Raw genomic sequence first — 17,189 nt, 5'->3', positions numbered from 1 at the left:
AATCCTGTCCAATTTTCCAGCACCGGTGCAGCTGCAATGCGGCCCGTGGTAAGGGAACAAACATTCCCATACCTTGAGGAGGGCCCTGTGACTGCCTCCCCACCACAAGATGCAAGGCATGCCCCATTGGCACAGCTGCACTGCCACTGGAAAATTGGATAGGATTGGGCCCCCAGTTGGCTACACTGAACTGTACTTTATGATTTCTTGCATGGTAGTATGTCCATGCTTAGCTCTCTTTTATTTCTTCTTTTCTTTCTTACATTATTAAGTTTTACTTGGCCACTATTTACCTGTATTTTAGTCTTTTTTTCCTTTCCCAACTGTCAGCTCCCTTCTTTTCTTTTTTACATTATCAGGCTCAATTTGGCCACTGCCTTCATCTTCCTTATTTCTCTTTTGGCCCCCTTCCTTCTCCAATTTTGCGTCTACTTCCCACTGCTTTTTTAAAATTCTTTTTTCCCCCTTTCCTTCTTCAGTCCTGTTTCAACTTCCTGCCCCTTTCTCTTACTCTTTCTCACATGTTGAGCTTCGAGTTGGCCACAGACTGCCTCTGTATAATCCTGATTCAATTTCCTACCATCTGCCTCCCTTTTATTCATTCTTAAGTGTTTATATAGTTGAAATATTTCTACCATAGCCTTGCAGCCCCGTAGGTGCCCTTTCAACAGATATTAAACAAAAAAAGCAGTGTTTGTGTCCACTTGTGTCCAAGGCCTTAGGGCCCAATCCTATCCAATTTTCCAGTGCCAGTGCAGTTGTGCCCATGGGGTGTGTGCTGCATCCTGTCAGTGGGGAGGCAGTCACAGGGGTCTCCTCAAGGTATGGGAACAAATGTTTTTTGTTCCCTCAAGGTATGGGAACAATGCAACCACAAGGCTGCATTGTGGTTGCACAAGTGCTGAAAAGTTGAATAGGATTGGGCCCTTAGTTTCCAACCATCTACACACTTCCTATCTCTGGCTTCCCTTCCTTTCCTTTATATAGCCTCAATTTCCCACCACCTGCCTCGTTTCTGTTTCTTTTCTCTTCCCTTCTTTCTTCCATCCTGCCTGAATTTCCCACCTTCTACCTCACTTGAACTGATTTGTTCTTCCTTTCTTTCAAGTTTTGAAATGCCCTTTTTCTTTCTTCTGCATTTATTTCCAAAGCCCTGGGTGTTTTTCTGTCCCTGTGTTCTGCTTTGCTTTTCCTACCCCTTTCTGAATTTTTCCCTGTTTTTTAGTTGTCCTCCAGTACATTCAATTATTTTTTAAAGTTTTTCCCCTTACTTTTGAGGAGAAGTTGGTTTCTTGGACAGAGGGAAGACACTGCCTGAGCTTGCCATATCCAGTCTGTGGGAACTTCCAATTCTTCCCTGGTTTAAGAAAATCCTCATTGCCTGCTTGAAGTCTTCCTATTACTCCAGCTGGGAGATCTGAGGTATGGCAGTCAAGTGCTGGATGTTGGCTCACGTCTCCTTCTTGTTCATCAATTCATTTTTGGCAACCTTCAGTCTCGAAAGACTATGGTATCGCGCTCTGAAAGGTGGTTCTAGAACAGCGTCTAGTGTGGCTGAAAAGGCCAGTTCGGGAGTGACAATCCCTTCCACACTGGGAGCAAGTGCAGTCTGTCCCTGGTCTGTCTCCCTGGCTATGGGCCTTCCTTCTTTGCCTCTTTTCCTCAGACTGTTGGCCAAGTGTCTCTTCAAACTGGGAAAGGCCATGCTGCACAGCCTGCCTCCAAGCGGGCAGCTCAGAGGCCAGGGTTTCCCACCTGTTGAGGTCCACTCCTAAGGCCTTCAGATCCCTCTTGCAGATGTCCTTGTATCGCAGCTGTGGTCTACCTGTAGGGCGCTTTCCTTGCATGAGTTCTCCATAGAGGAGATCCTTTGGGATCCGGCCATCATCCATTCTCACGACATGACCGAGCCAACGCAGGCGTCTCTGTTTCAGCAGTGCATACATGCTAGGGATTCCAGCTCATTCCAGGACTGTGTTGTTTGGAACTTTGTCCTGCTAGGTGATGCCAAGGATGCATCGGAGGCAGCACATGTGGAAAGCGTTCAGTTTCCTCTCCTGTTGTGAGCGAAGAGTCCATGACTCGCTGCAGTACAGAAGTGTACTCAGGACGCAAGCTCTGTAGACCTGGATCTTGGTATGTTCCGTCAGCTTCTTGTTGGACCAGACTCTCTTTGTGAGTCTGGAAAACGTGGTAGCTGCTTTACTGATGCGCTTGTTTAGCTCGGTATCGAGAGAAAGAGTGTCGGAGATTGTTGAGCCAAGGTACACAAAGTCATGGACAACCTCCAGTTCATGCGCAGAGATTGTAATGCAGGGAGGTGAGTCTACATCCTGAACCATGACCTGTGTTTTCTTTAGGCTGATTGTCAGTCCAAAATCTTGGCAGGCGTTGCTAAAACGATCCATGAGCTGCTGGAGATCTTTGGCAGAGTGGGTAGTGACAGCTGCATCGTCGGCAAAGAGGAAGTCACGCAGATATTTCAGCTGGACTTTGGACTTTGCTCTCAGTCTGGAGAGGTTGAAGAGCTTTATGTATAATGACATCTGGGGAGAAAAGAAGATCACTGAAGAGTTACACATGCTTTTCTAAAATTTGATTTAGGAAAGGTGCTAGGAGGGCACACTGGCGTTCTTGGAGGGGGGCAAAATGCTTTCAGGTGCCTAAATGCAGGTGTAAAGAGGCCTCCTCACCTTCAGAGCCAGTCGCAGCTGCAAATGCAAAGCAGTGGCAACTCCTCTGCTTTGCTTTAGTGGCTGTGATTGACTCTGAAGGGGAGGGTAGGCTGCTTTATATAGTCGTTTAGGGGCCTGAAAGACTTAGCACTTTGCCTCCCTCCAAGAAAGCTGGGGGGGGGTCACCAGACAAGTGGAGGAGGCTGGGTTTGATGGGTCAGGTTTGTGCGGGGGTTCCCAGAGCAAATGGGAATGGCAACTTCTGTACTTGCCTTTTGGGTGGGAGTTCTTCTCAGAGGGCCACAGTGATTCTATGGCACGGTTCGGATTTGGGGAGACAGTGACGAGGGACATTGGTATCTGGACCCAACTGGGCATGACTTTGATCATTTTATTGGCCCTTACATATTTATTCCCCCCCCCCCATATCTGGCCTGAGGACAACCCTGATAAGGGTTGCGGTGAAAGGCAAGGGGGGTTTTAAGCCTAACTTCCGTTGCAGTTTCAATCTGGAACGCCCTGTGCATGATCCATGTCCTGGGGGAAAAGCTTCTATTGGCTTCAATGGGTGAATGACATGCATAGACCCCCCTGGTTTAGAAGTAGATCAGGGGTGCCCAAACCCCAGCCCTGGGGCCACTTGCGGCCCTCGAGGACTCCCAGTGTGGCCCTCAGGGACACCCCAGTCCCCAGTCCGGAAATTTGCTGGAGCCCGCACTGGCCCGATGTAACTGCTCTCAGAGTGAGGGCGACTGTTTGACTTCTTGTGTTAGCTGTGGGATGAGGGCTCCCTCCACTGCTTGCTGTTTCACATCTGTGATGCAAGGAAAAGCCAGCAAGGAAAAGGCCTTTTGTGCAAGGCCTTTTATAGGCCTTGAGCTATTGCAAGACCTTCATTCATTCCTGTAAGTTCCACCTCTAGTATATTAATTTATGTAAACTTATGTAAATTTATTCAAATTTTAAATTTAAATTAATTCTTTTGTTCTCCGCCCCCTCCCCAACAAAGTGTCAGAGAGATGATGTGGCCCTCCTGCTAAAAACTTTGGACACCCCTGATCTAGATAATGGTGGTAGATGACAGCTAAAGGTGGCCAGCCCCCTCTGCAGTCCCAGACATGCTCAGAAGACTAGAAGGTGAGGGGGAATCCTTCTCTTTGAACATCTTAATAACCTGTGTCCAGGGATTTCCATTTTAGGTCTTTCAAGCTTCAGCTCTCTGTCTCTGTTCAAGGTATTCTTCATGGCCCTGGAGATCGTGCTTACTGCCCCTCAACAGTACCAGGCATGAGATGTGGCAGGATTATGGTCCTGCATTCTTAATTTACCTGCCAAGACAAAGGAGCAAAGTGGCCAATGCTGCTGACGAAATGCAGCTGAAGGGCAACCTTCCCAGGGGAGGCTTTCTAAATGCTCGGTTAAAATGGAAGGTGCATTTGCCACACCTTCTCAGTGTCAGTTCTCGCAAGATATTCTGTCATTGGGTCCTGCTCCAACCAGCCCTGCAGCAGGATGCTGAATGCTTCAAAGAGGAAGCCACTGTATGGCTGCTTTCCTTAGCTTCTTCCTTCTCTGTCTGGCTCGCACAATGCCACCTGGCCCGCAGAAGTATTTGTTGCAGTGCTGTTGAGAGTTGTCCTGGCTCAGGTCACCCTCGGGTCTTGAGAGGGCAGGAAGGAGCATCCATAGAGTCAGTCAGAAGAGTGCATGCTCTCTTTCCATTTGAGGGAAGGCTCTACTTTGCAGGCTGCCTGGAAGGAGAAAAGAGAACATTGTGTGAAGAGGGATAGCAATCCAGGCGCTTGTGCATCCAACAGTGGGCAGGGGACCATGTAAACCCACCAGCAGGAAGGCTGCTCTCTGGGTGAGACCCTTGGGCTCCGAACACCAACAAGTGGTTAGATCAGCAGTGAAGCTTCTTCCATAGGTGAGGATTCCCTGGTGCAAAAGGGAACAAAGTTGGTTTCTTAGATGCTCAGGAGTGGGGGGAATTAAATGCTCTTCTCTTGCCCTTCTCAAGACCAGCATTTCTCAACGCTTTTCACTATTGCTACTACCACCTGTTGAACTGCTTGTGCAGATGCCAGGGCAATGAGACATCCCTTCCTTTCTGATGGGGTACTAGCTTCCTCTGTGTCCTTTCCCATAGCTTGCTGTTCTATACTAGGGGAGCCCAAACCCCAGCCCTGGGGCCACTTGCGGCCCTCGAGGACTCCCAATCTGGCCCTCTGAGAGCTCCCAGTCTCCAAGGAGCACTGGACCTCCAGAAACTTGCTGGAGCCCCTGCTGGCCTGACACAACTGCTCTCAGCATGACTGCCAGCCGTTCGACCTCTCATGTAAGCTGTGGGACAAGGGCTCCCTCCACTGCTTGCTGTTTCACGTCTGTGATGCAGCAGTGGCAGCAAAGGAAAGGCCGGCCTTGCTTTGTGCAAGGTCTTTTATAGGCCATGAGCTATTGCAAGACCATCATTCATTCATATAAGTTCCATCTCTAATGTATTCACTTATGTAAATTTATTCAAATTTGAGATGTAAATTAACTCTTTTTTTCCCAGCAATCCAGGGAATCCTCACCTATGGAAGAAGCTTCACTGCTGATCTAACCACTGGTGCTGTTTGGAGCCCAAAGGTCTCACCCAAAGAGTAGCCTTCCTGCTGGGGGGGTACATGATCCCCTGCCCACTGTTGGATGCACAAGCACCTGGATTGCTCTCCCGGCCCCCCTGACACAGTGTCAGAAAGATGATGTGGCCCTCCTGCCAAAAAGTCTGGAAACCCCTGTTCTATACTGTTCTGCTGTTTATCATCTCCTCCACCCTGACAATGCCCAATTGCTGTGAAGAGATCATTGCTAGGGCCTAAGGACCCCGCGAGGCTGCACTCAGACCCCAGAATGAACATCATTATATAGAGAAGATCAGCTCCCCCCACCACCACCATTGGCCAGAGAATGTTATAACTGCAGGCAGCTGACACCCCCCTCCCCACACACACATCTGTAAAAAAACTCTGCTCTAACTTCCAGTTTCCCAAGTTGGTTGGTTGCATCCCCCTTTACGAGTTCTGGCCTCTGTCATTGGTCAGAAGACCAAAAGTTCCTGGCTTGCTTTGTATTATAAGCCACCATGGGGATAATTTTGATCAAAAGGCTAAAAGTAATGAACTGCTCCACTGCCCCTTTAAAAGAGATATTTCACCTCTGTTTCTATGGAATGATCCTTGCAGCCAGGATGGTGAGTAGAAGCTCAGATTGGAGGAGGGCATCTTTCATAACAGCCTGAGAGAGACCAAGGGGCAAGACAGAAGATGAGAGCTGGTACCCAGTGGAGTCCAATAGGGGCTCCAGCCCCCCTCCGACACTTTTCTTTCCTCCAAATGTCACAATTCACTGGCTCTTTATCACTGACAACTCCTCAGAACAGGAATTACCCTCCACAGCAGTGGTTCTCAAACTTGTTAACACCCAGACCCATTTCTTAGTATGACAATCTGTCAGGACCCTCCGGAAGTGATGTCATGGCCAGAAATGACATCACAATTCTCCAAACATCCCAAAGACTGCAATCCTAGCCACACTTACTCAGGAGTAAACCCCATTGACTATCATTGTTTAAAGCATCTACACAGCAGCCTGTTAAAAGTACAGATCTGTAGCATTTCCCCAAATGCAGTTACATACAATGGTAATATCAAGCCTAATAAAAATAAAATATACATTGAAATGAATGGGGGCCCACCTGAAATTGGCTCTGGTGGGTCCCAACCCACAGTTTGAGAAACACTGCTCCACAGTATCTGTTTAGTGTTCTTGAAATCAGATTAGGTATTTTGTTACAGATGGCTGCGTGCCTCCTTCCTCTAGGCAAAACTTCAAACTTGGCTTCACTGGACTTTCTTTAATCTGATCCTGGGTTGTCTCTCCAACAGGGTAGTGCTGTGGATTATAAAATACAACCAATAGTCATCATCCTCTCCTTCTCTCCCAACAATTTCTCTTTCTCTTCCTCCACCACCACTACTACCTGATGGGAGATTCCAGCCCACCTCTAAAAGTGACCTTAGAGCCAAAGGCTTTCAGTTTTCTCTTGTAAAGATGGTTTCAACCAGCACCTTGCAAGTCATCCTCTTCTTTGGACTGCCTTCTGGGCCTTTTGTCATCTTGTGTTGGTTCTACAGGGGCCTTATCCATCTTCATTTCACAGCTGCTATTCCCTGACATTACAGGGGCAATCCTTGCGTTCTTTGACAAAACAGGATTCAAGATGGCTCTCGCCTAAAATAGAGCAATGGGGAAAAGCTAAACAATGGAATTGGCAACTCCCTCTTGCCCTGGGCTTGCTGGTCATCCAGAGTTTGGACTGACTTCTAGGGACAGAATCAGATGAGGAGTCCTCCTTAGAAGAAGGTCCTCCCACAGGCTTCTGCATGTTAGAACCGAGAGACACAGCACACTTCAAGGGAATACCTAATAACTCAAGGTGGTACACTGTCTGAAGAACATGGAAAATGAGAGGGCCAAACATGCCCCAAGACCCATTCAGAGCAGCTGAACACAAGTGAAACTCGGGCAACAGCAATAAAGTCTTGAGATTTGATGGAAGAAGGTCGCTTCGTGTCTGAGGATGGCCTCCTATTCTCTGGGTCTGGTCTCAATTTAAAAAAAGAAATCTCTGGCCAGGTTATAAAAGTCAGAAAGGGACAGAGCAACACAATTGGAAGTGTCTAATTGGAGGAGATGGAGATGGAGGAGTGCACTCAGGGTGGCTACCTGAGTTATTCTTCAAGAGGGTCTTCCATCTTGTATCTTGAGCCTTGTATCTCCGCACATGCTCTCCTTGCATACGGTATTTCTCCAAAAGGAAGACAACCATGAATGGATGGTGAACCTCCTAAAAAGAGAAAGGTTAAACACAAAAAATATTACAAGGTTGCATTCAAGATGCAACTAGAAATTCTTCTCTGACTTTCAATAGTACGTTGCTACCTTCTTATGTATTATGCCCTGAATTACAGGCTCCTCAACACCTAGCCAAAATCAGCCAGGGGTTCTTTGAGAGATGGTTTCTGCACTCACCATGTCCTACTCATACCTGCTGCACCTCAGTGGTGCATATTCATGACATAAATGGAGGTAGAAAGCAAGACATATAAACCTTGTCAAAGAAACCACACCAAAAAGTCCTAATAAATCAGGGATAAGGGAAACAGCCAGATTCATCTCAACTTTTCCTCCCCCAAAATGCCCTTTGAAAAAAGAGGTTCTGACTTCAGCTTCCATATATATAGCAAAGGAAGATGCTTTTAGCTGCCTTCAGAGCAAAGAAAGGTGAAAAGGGACTTAGTGAGGCTTGTCCAATCTTGACCTCTTGACCAGTGCCCAATTCCTTGTGGTCTTGGCAGTGGCAGACCCAGCAGCTGTAACCCTGCAGATGCCCAATCTCATCTGATTGCGGAAGCTAAGCAGGATCCGTCTTAGATCTTTCAGTGTGTTATCTTTCAATCAGTATAGGCAGGAGGAAGAGAATGACATGCCTGCCAAAATGCTCTCTCCCCCCCCCCGACCAAGGAATTAAGTCAGAGGTTGAAAGAGAAGATGTTTCAGACCTCATTGATAAATTAAAGATCAATAAGTCACTGGGCCCTGATGGCATCCACCCAAGAGTTATTAAGGAATTAAAGAATGAAGTTGCTGATTTTAGAAATGGGCTATGTCAGAATGCCAATGCAAGGGAGGGCACAAGGATGCAGGTCTCTTGTTATCTGGTGTGCTCCCTTTGGCATTTGGTGGGCCACTGTGAGATACAGGAAGCTGGACTAGATGGGCCTATGGCCTGATCCAGTGGGGCTGTTCTTATGATCATTAGAAAAACATTATTGCTAATAAGTTACAATAACCAATAAGATCACTAATGCTGTCTTCATCCCTCCCTCTTCCACTCACTAACTCAATCTCTTTATAATAGTAAAGATGAATAATGTGAAATTAGGGTAATTTCAGAGCGTAATTAGGGTAAAAAATTAGGGTAATTTCAGAGCGCGATACCATAGTCTTTCGAGACTGAAGGTTGCCAAGTAGTAGTAGGGTAAACCAATAAATATTTTCTGGTCTGGTCTGGTCTGGTCTTTCTGGTCTAGTGAGGGCAGTGTTCTGATCAACTGACAGTTGAACTATGTTGGACTATGATGTCAGAGAGTGATGTCACAAGAAGGCCAGCACACTACCAGGAAACCCCTGCACAATCAGAACATAGCCTTAGTCTAGTACACTGTTTAGCACAGGGACCAATCAAATGCTTCTGGGGAGTCAAGGCAACAGCAAGTGGTTGTCAGTGGACTCTGAATTGAGAGATTCCACTTGCCAATCATCATTAATAGCCATTGATAGACCTCTTCTCCATGAAATTGTCTCCTCCCCTTTTAAAGCCATCACCACTTTTTTTTGCAGCAAATTCCAGAAGTTAATTTTGTTTCTAGTCTTTTATTGTTTTATTGGTTTCTTCCTTTGCCTTGGACATGGACCTTCAGTACAAATCATCAGGACGGTTGGCAACACACTAAAAAACTAGACACTGTACGTGAAACATTTCTCCCAGCAGTTTAGTCTAGGATCATAATGAAGTCTTTGGCTGATGCCAAAAAGACATTATAGGTTGTGTGATGAACTCCTCTCTTCTGAATGCAGGTCCATCAACTTCATTTTGTCACCCAGAATTCTGGGAGATGGAGGAAAGCTCTAGCTGGCCACTTTCTCTATAGCATGTGTGATAAATCCCTGTGTTTTCCTGGGGTCCCCACTTCTTTTCTGTGCCTTTTTGTCCATTTTCCCCTATTTGGGGCACATTTAACTCACCAGCAGCTTCTGTGCATTCAGCTGCTGGGAGCATCACAGGTAGCTTTTGTCCCTTTGTTTTGTAAGTTCCTTCCCGACCCTTTGGGTCAGAGTTCCTTCCAGGGACAGGGATGTGCCTTTTAATTGGCTCACATTCCTAACTGTCCTACTCCAAGGGGGGGGGCAGACAATTACCTAGGTAATCCCTTTCCACAAATCAGGTGACTTCATCACAGCCAAATCTTAAAACTTGCAAGCCCACTGGGAACTGAACGGGCTTCATTCCAGCTGCCTCTGAGCCCACTCCGTGGGCCTCAGAGAGCAGCCCCATTCACGGGGCAGCAATAGATCGTGGACGGGGGCTCCATCTTTCAGGTAGTTGGGACAGGGACAAAGTCTAGCAGAGATCCATCAGGCTCCGATTCATTTCAGTTCAGTTTTTCCACTGGTTTACAAAACATTCTGGAATGAGGCAAGTGGATTAGTAACCAGAGCTCCATCTGCTGGCCATTAGCCATAACAGCAGCTTTCCATTCACCTTCTGTATTACACATTTTATGTAGTTGCCTTGTTCTTTTCCTATTTTGTTTAGTCTTCTTATTTAATAAAACTGGTTACATTTTAACCCTTGGTCTGCCTGGTCCCTACATATGGGAAGTGCAGTGGATTGTCACGTTCCTGCACTCTGCAGGCACTGCTAGTGAGAGTGAATGCGATAAGAAACCCCCCCCCCCCCCGGTTCAATATTCTCCTAGCAGATATATTCCACCAAGACCTTGCACCATTCAGCTGGATGTTCAAAAAGGGAAAGAAGGGAACAGGAAGGGCATGTATGCTAACTACTAGGCACTGCTTCCCTGGTCAGACTACAGTCCCCTGGGAGTCCCCTCTTCTTCCTTGACAATAAGCATAATTTTAAAGACCTCAGTCGTGTTCCCCCTACATGCAGGTTCTCTTTGTTTCTAAAGATCTAAGGTGTTTACCTTAGTTTCCTCAGGGGCAGAGTGCTCCAACCTCTTGATGACTGTATTTGCCCTTTACTGCATCTTCTCCAAGTCTACAATGATCCTTTGTGAGATGCAGTGACCAGAACAGTACTCAGTATTCCAAATATGACTGCACCATAATTTGCTTACGGCAGTGGTTCCCAAACCGGTAGGTTGCAGCCCACCAGGGGGACTGGAAGTGGGCCATTCCCCCTTAAGGGGAGTAACCCAGGAATGGGTGCCCCAACGGCACCGCAGCAATTGCGGCACTGTGAGAACCCAGGGTCATTTCAACGTACCTGGGGGGTTGTGAAGCCTGCTGGAGGGTCATGGAGGCTCACATCCTCCTCTATGAGCCTCCCTGCTGCTGTACTGAGCTCTGATCTGCGAAATTATTTTTCTTCCATAGTCATCACCAGTTTGGATCCCATTACTGCACATGTAGAGTTTAAATTTCTTGCCCCAATGTGAGTCACTGTATTTACTCACACTGCCATTTCGTTGACCATTCGCCAGTTGGAGAGGTTCACCAGAGCTGTTTGCAGTCAGCTTGAGATTTCTGTGGGAGAAGTGTCAGTATGTGAGTAGAGATACACCAGGGTATAGTAACAAAGGGTACGATTTGTTGCCTGTAACCCAATGGTTCCCAAACTGGTAGGTCACGACCCACCAGCAAGGGAACCCCTGTCTCTGCCCCTTTAAGCCCCTTGATCCCCAGAGGCGACCCTTGGGATCGTGTCACTGCTTTCCCCCCTCCCCGCAAAGACTTCCGGCAGTTCCCAACCTCCCACAGAGTTTGGGAACCGCTTCTGTAACCTTGTCAGTTGGTTAGAACTTTTTGATTGCTTCTCTTCCTATATCTAATTAACCGCCTTGTTAGCTTTTGGTTACCTGTTCTGTAGTACACGCTGTGTAACAATCCCTGCAGTTTTCTTGTTGTATTAAAATCATCACAAACTCAACTTTGTTTTGTATAGAACTGATCGATTTAGTCAGCTCTTAACCATTTCACCATCCGGAATAATCCTAAGTGTTGCTCACAATAACCTCTCTGAATTCCCGGTTAACAACCAACAGAACCTTCACTCACAGGAAATCGCAAGATCATATAAGCAAATGAGAAGTCCCTATTTCTAGAGACTGCTGTCCTCTCTCACCTGGTTGCAGCTGCCTCCACTTCTCCAACTGACTGCCAACTGCCTCAGAATGCTCTTGTCCATCAGACACAGCTCTTCACTGAGACTGAAGACGTGACAAGTTCCATTCCAGTTCCATGATATCCTCCCAGCAGCCCTAAGAAATATATTTTGGCAGAGAAATAAATATACTCACAGCTACCCAGAGAGACGTGTGCTAAGTTCTGGTCCCAGGCCCTGGCCAACCAGTGGGGGAGGCCTTGGATAAGATCTCAGCTCATTTGTTCAACTGCCTTCTGACCTCTTGATTTCCCTGCCACCCTCATGTTCCAGTTAGGAAGCCCTGCTAGCACCTTTCCATTGCCCAACAGGAAAAGGGACCGTGAAACCCAGTCCCCAAGTCCCTCATAATAAGGGAAGTTTGACAGGGACTTTGTGTGAGCAAGCTGGAAAGAGGAGATTCAACTACGTGAGCCAAACAGCCTCACCAGTGCAGGAGATGAACTGGTTTCTCCTAAGTGGATCTCAGTGCAGGGACCACTGAGTTGAAATGGGCTTTCTTTTCTTTTACTTTGCCTGTAAACTCAGGTACTGATTTTGCCAGTGTCGTCCTTTGCCTGTTCTTTCAATCTTATAATACACCTTTTTTTAATATTTTGAAAACATCCTGGCTTTCTGGTAAAAGGCAAGAGCCAAGAGCTATTTGTCTCCTTATTCACCAACAGACTGTTTTGATCAAATGCTACAAGATCTTGGAGTGTGACCATGAGCAGAGAACATCCAAGTCCATTGGCACCACTTTCACTGGCACCAAGCAACACTTTCACTGCTGAGAGACGTGTGGGTCAAAGGCCTACTCAAAGACCAGTGGAAAACCTTGAGAGGAAGCTTTAACCCAGGGGTTCGCAGGAGTAAGATAAGTCTTTGCAGGGGCAAGGTCACGACTGCTACTTTCACTGTTTACAAGCTGCGGGGAGCCCTGCAGAGTGCTCCGCAGGGCTCCCCGTACCCTCTGGACTCTGGCAGAAGGTGTGTTTTTGAAAAAGCTCCCCTGCCCCCACAGCGGCACGATCCTGGGGATTGCGTCGCTGCCTTCCCACTTCCCTTGCCTCTTAAGGAGGCAGAGGCCAGGGCTGTCAGGCAGGGGCATTGTGATGCCCCAGTTTGAGAACCAGTGCCTTAACCCATCTGTGCTGGCATTGCATGGGCACAGTGTGCACTTCAGTCTTCCAAGAGACACACAGTTGAGACACACAGGCCAAGTGTCCACACCGGCAAATATCCCAAGTCATTCTGGCCCAATGTTCTGGCCTCTCAACTAGCTTGCAGTCTCCCAACTTAACATCAGATGCTGTATGCTTCCTGCAAATGATCTGCTGGTGTCCCTTCTTGCAGACTGCAGCACCATTTGCTTGTGTTTTTATTCACTCTTCTTTCCCTGTCTCAAATTGTACAAAGGCAAATGGAAAAAAAAAATGTGTTGTTTTTTGTAAAGATTGATCTTTGGTGTGAGAACAGGTGCCTAAAATAAATATAGACCGGAACTTTTCTAGAGGCCCTAAATATAGACCTTGTCTGCCTTTTTGTCTACTGGGCTAGGTCTACCTGTCTAGGCGGGGGCTCTCCCCCACCCACAGCCATGGCAGCCATGCCCAGGGCCAAGGCTCTCCCCCCACTGTCAGCTGCAGCAAAGGAGGCTGTGGAGTCCCAGTCTACCAGATTTCCCAAGATGGAGCCCAGGTTTACCTGCCTGGTAGAGCTGGCCTCCTAGCTGACCCAACCAGGAAATTTCCAGCTCCCCTCCTTTGGTGCCATGTGTCACCCAGTGCAGTTCTTCATCCCCATAGTGATGCCACCGGTCACCATATAGATCACTGGGGACCCCCACCACTTCCTTCTCTCCATTGAGAGAACTGTCCCTTTTTTCCTACCTCCTGCTTCCTAATGAAGACCCCTCCTCTTACCCCATGTTGGGTAAGTTCACTCATAAGCTTTGGGAGCCTTAGTCCTCCTATCATTCAAAAGTGATGACAATTTGACTCCTCTTGAGGAAGAAGTGGCACTGTGAGGTGTGGCTGGAACCACACCTCCAAAGCTGCCTTCATAAGCAGCCATTCTTACCTGGCTGCATCTGAGAGAGAGAAAGGCAGCCAGGCTCACTCCATCAATGGTCATGTGGCTCCTCCCCCTCTCATCACCCTCAGTGGGCATTGGAACAGTGGTGTCATCAGTGGCGTCACAAGGGCTTGCAGCCCCCAGTAAGGGAGACCAGTATGTCACCCCTGTAATGGACCACCTCCCGTGCAATGGGCAGGGCAATGCTCCAGGCAGTGAGCATGTTGATGTGCCATTGCTCCGCCCCGCTGGTTTTTTGGCTATAACTTTTGAGAAAATAGATATATTTCAATGTGGTTTGTTTCCTTGCATTCTGCATGACATTATGCACTGATTGCTATATCACGTTGCAGTATTATTAGAACATACCAAGATTTTTAAAAATTTTTGGTTAGTAGTGGTGTCACCGCCCACTGTGTGTGTCACTCGGTGTGGCCCGCATCCCCCACACCCCACCACTGATGCCGCTGGGTGTCATATTACGTAAGAACTGATGCCTGAATTTGCTTGCTTCCACATCGCTCCCCAACCCTCATTCCTTTTGTGTTGTATTCAATAAGTTAACTGCTGTGATTAAACAAACAAATTTTCGGTTGCAACCTGCCTTCAGTTCACTGGCAGTATGGGAGGGTGTATTATATGTATATTTAGTGTACGGAATAAACATCATTTTTGTTTCCTTCTACTGCGTCTCAAGAGTTTAGGGTGGGTGGGAAAACACTTATTATTATACTATTAAAATATATACATCTGTATTTGAGCATCATGAGTATACATGAGTATATATACATCCTGTAATGAGCCCAGGAATTCCCCAGGGAAATCTATAGAAATTACAGAGAAGGGCTGTCTCTTGAGAGATATGCAAAGAAGCGAGGTCACATGTGCTGCTTGCTTGACTGCAAGTTTTTTCTCTCTCTCTCTCTCTCTCTCTCTTTCAAGATATACTCTGGAAGTCATGAGGACTAGAAACTGGCTTCTTTTCAAAAGGGCCACTGAAATGTACTTGATTCTGTGATTGGCAAGGCAGCAAGTCTGTGGTCATGACCACTCCACTTAACTATGATTCAGGCCTCCACAGTGGTGTAACTAGGGAGGAGCATCTGCCCTGGAGGTTATGCCAAGGAGGGGGGTGCATATTATTGCCACTCAGGCTCTACCCTAGTTATGGAGGAAGTACTGGTGGCTTCCCTATTCCTTCTCCTTCAAAGGAGGAGTGGTTCCCCATTCCTTCTCCTTCAAAGAGGAGTCTCCAGAGGGGGTGTGAAGCCACTACAGTGAGTGCCTGCTCCTCATCACTGAGGACATCACTGCAGACATCACTGCACTGGGCACTGGGACAGTGTCTTATGCCTCTGGGCCTCTGTATCCACAACTGTCCTCCACTGGAGCAGCTGGACATTATTTTTATAGCTCAAAGGCATCCCAGGCCAGCTTCAAAGACTGAGGTCTGACTACAGGTCTCTTTTGAGATCAGGGTGTGTGATCCTAACATGCAACTCATGTTGCATTCAGAACAACTTTCATAATGGCCATTCCCAGAACCTGTTTTCCATATGATGACTCAGCCCAGGCACATGTGAATAAATAAGGAAAATGGGCCAAGTGTCTTTTCTGCACTTCTAAGTAGCCGTAACCATCCTCCTCCGTAAGGTAGAGTGTGTATTTCCCAGCAGTCGTGAGTCCCTGCATGTATAGTTTTAGAAATTATCCCCCAGTTACCTAGGAGGAGGATAAACCCTGGTTTATAGTCTCCATCTCTTATATGAGATATACATTGCATCAAGGTACCCGCTCAAGTTACCTTTTCCCAGGATCTTCTGCTATAATCTCAAGTGGTGGGGAAAAAATGGGTGATTTGTGGAAGTGGCCCTTTTAGAAGCTGGCACTTCAGCTGGATGCCAACCAAGATATCTGTGTGCCAGCCTGGTTTCTTTCAAACAGTTCTAAAGCAGAAATGCTAACTTACAACAGGCTCTCCCTAGAGACGGATTGATTTCAATGCAAGAAAGAAAAGGCCCAGTTTCAAAGCATTGTGTGTACAATGTGCCCCTTTGTTTATCAGATTTGTGTTCTCTCCTTTCTCAAAGGAGCTCGGAGGAACCATACACCATTATCCCATTATCTTCACAACAGTCCTGTGAGGTAGGCTAGGCAAAGAAAGTCACTTTTCCCAATGAGCATTGTTGTTGTGGGGGGGGGGGGTGTGTGCTGGAAATCTGCCCATGTGTTTTCTTTCATATGAAAGCAGAATGGCTCAAATATTGGGATTATACGTTGAAAGTCAAATTTGTCACCTGGCAGGTGTTCTTCAACTTGTGGGTTGGGTCCCCAATCAGGTAATGAAACCTCATTTTGGGGATTGAGGCAAACTTTCAAAGCCTGTGCAAGAAAGGGTGTGGGTCCAATCCAATAACGGTACTGCCTTATCAAACCAGAGTTCTTGTTACGATCCTGCACAGCCTCTTGCTGCCTTACTCCGTGGCTGCTAAGACCAGCTCTACTCAGAATGCTACCTCACAGGGTTGTTGTGAAGACGCAGGAGGTGGGGGGAAAGAAGCAGGTGGGAGCATGGGTTGGCAGCAATAGGGGTAGATCAGGTTCCAGAAGGGAGGCACGATTGGCAGCGAGTCCCCAGTCTCATATTTCAGTGATCGGTTGGTTGAGTCGCAATCCAAAAATGATTGAAAACCACTGCACTACAGCAGGGTTGCCCAAACCCCGGCCCTGGGGCCACATGCGGCCCTCAAGGCCTCTCAATGCGGCCTTCAGGGAGCCCCCAGCCTCCAATGAGCCTCTGGCCCTCTGGCGATTTGTTGCAGCCTGCACTGGCCTGATGCAACTGCTCTCAGAACGAGGGCAACTGTTTGACCTCTCGCGTGAGCTGTGGGATGAGGGCTTCCTCCACTGCTTGCTGTTTCACGTCTATGATGCAGTAGCGGCAGTAAAGGAAAGGCCAGCCTTGCTTTGTGCAAGGCCTTTTATAGGCCTGGAGCTATTGCAAGACTTTCATTCATTCATATAAGTTCATCTTTAATATACTTGTTTATGTAAACTTATGTAAATTTATTCAAATTTTAAATGTAAATTAATTCTCCTCCCCCCCCCCGCCGGCCCCTGACAGAGTGTCAGAGAGATGATGTGGCCCTCCTGCCAAAAACTTTGGACACCCCTGCACTAGAGGGAAAAGATTAGGGTGAAAAGCACAAGGAAGAATTTTAGGATGCATCCTTATGGGAGCTCTGCAGTGCTTGGAAGGGACTTTGTGGGAGGTGGCACTAAACCCACTAGAATCACCTGTGCAGGTGACGCAGGATGCGTACAGCAAAGGAAAGGGCTGCTTTTTGGCCTGCTGCCACCACCACCTCTTCCTCTTCCATTTCTGAAACCTTCAGGAGCTTGTGATGGGAATGAAATTCAACTGACGTTACCAAGACAAGGAGCCT

This window comes from Tiliqua scincoides, chromosome 8 (assembly GCF_035046505.1).
Source record: "Tiliqua scincoides isolate rTilSci1 chromosome 8, rTilSci1.hap2, whole genome shotgun sequence".
NCBI lineage: Eukaryota > Metazoa > Chordata > Lepidosauria > Squamata > Scincidae > Tiliqua > Tiliqua scincoides.
The sequence above is the reverse complement of the archived record's forward strand: the minus strand, read 5'-3'. Positions refer to the sequence as shown.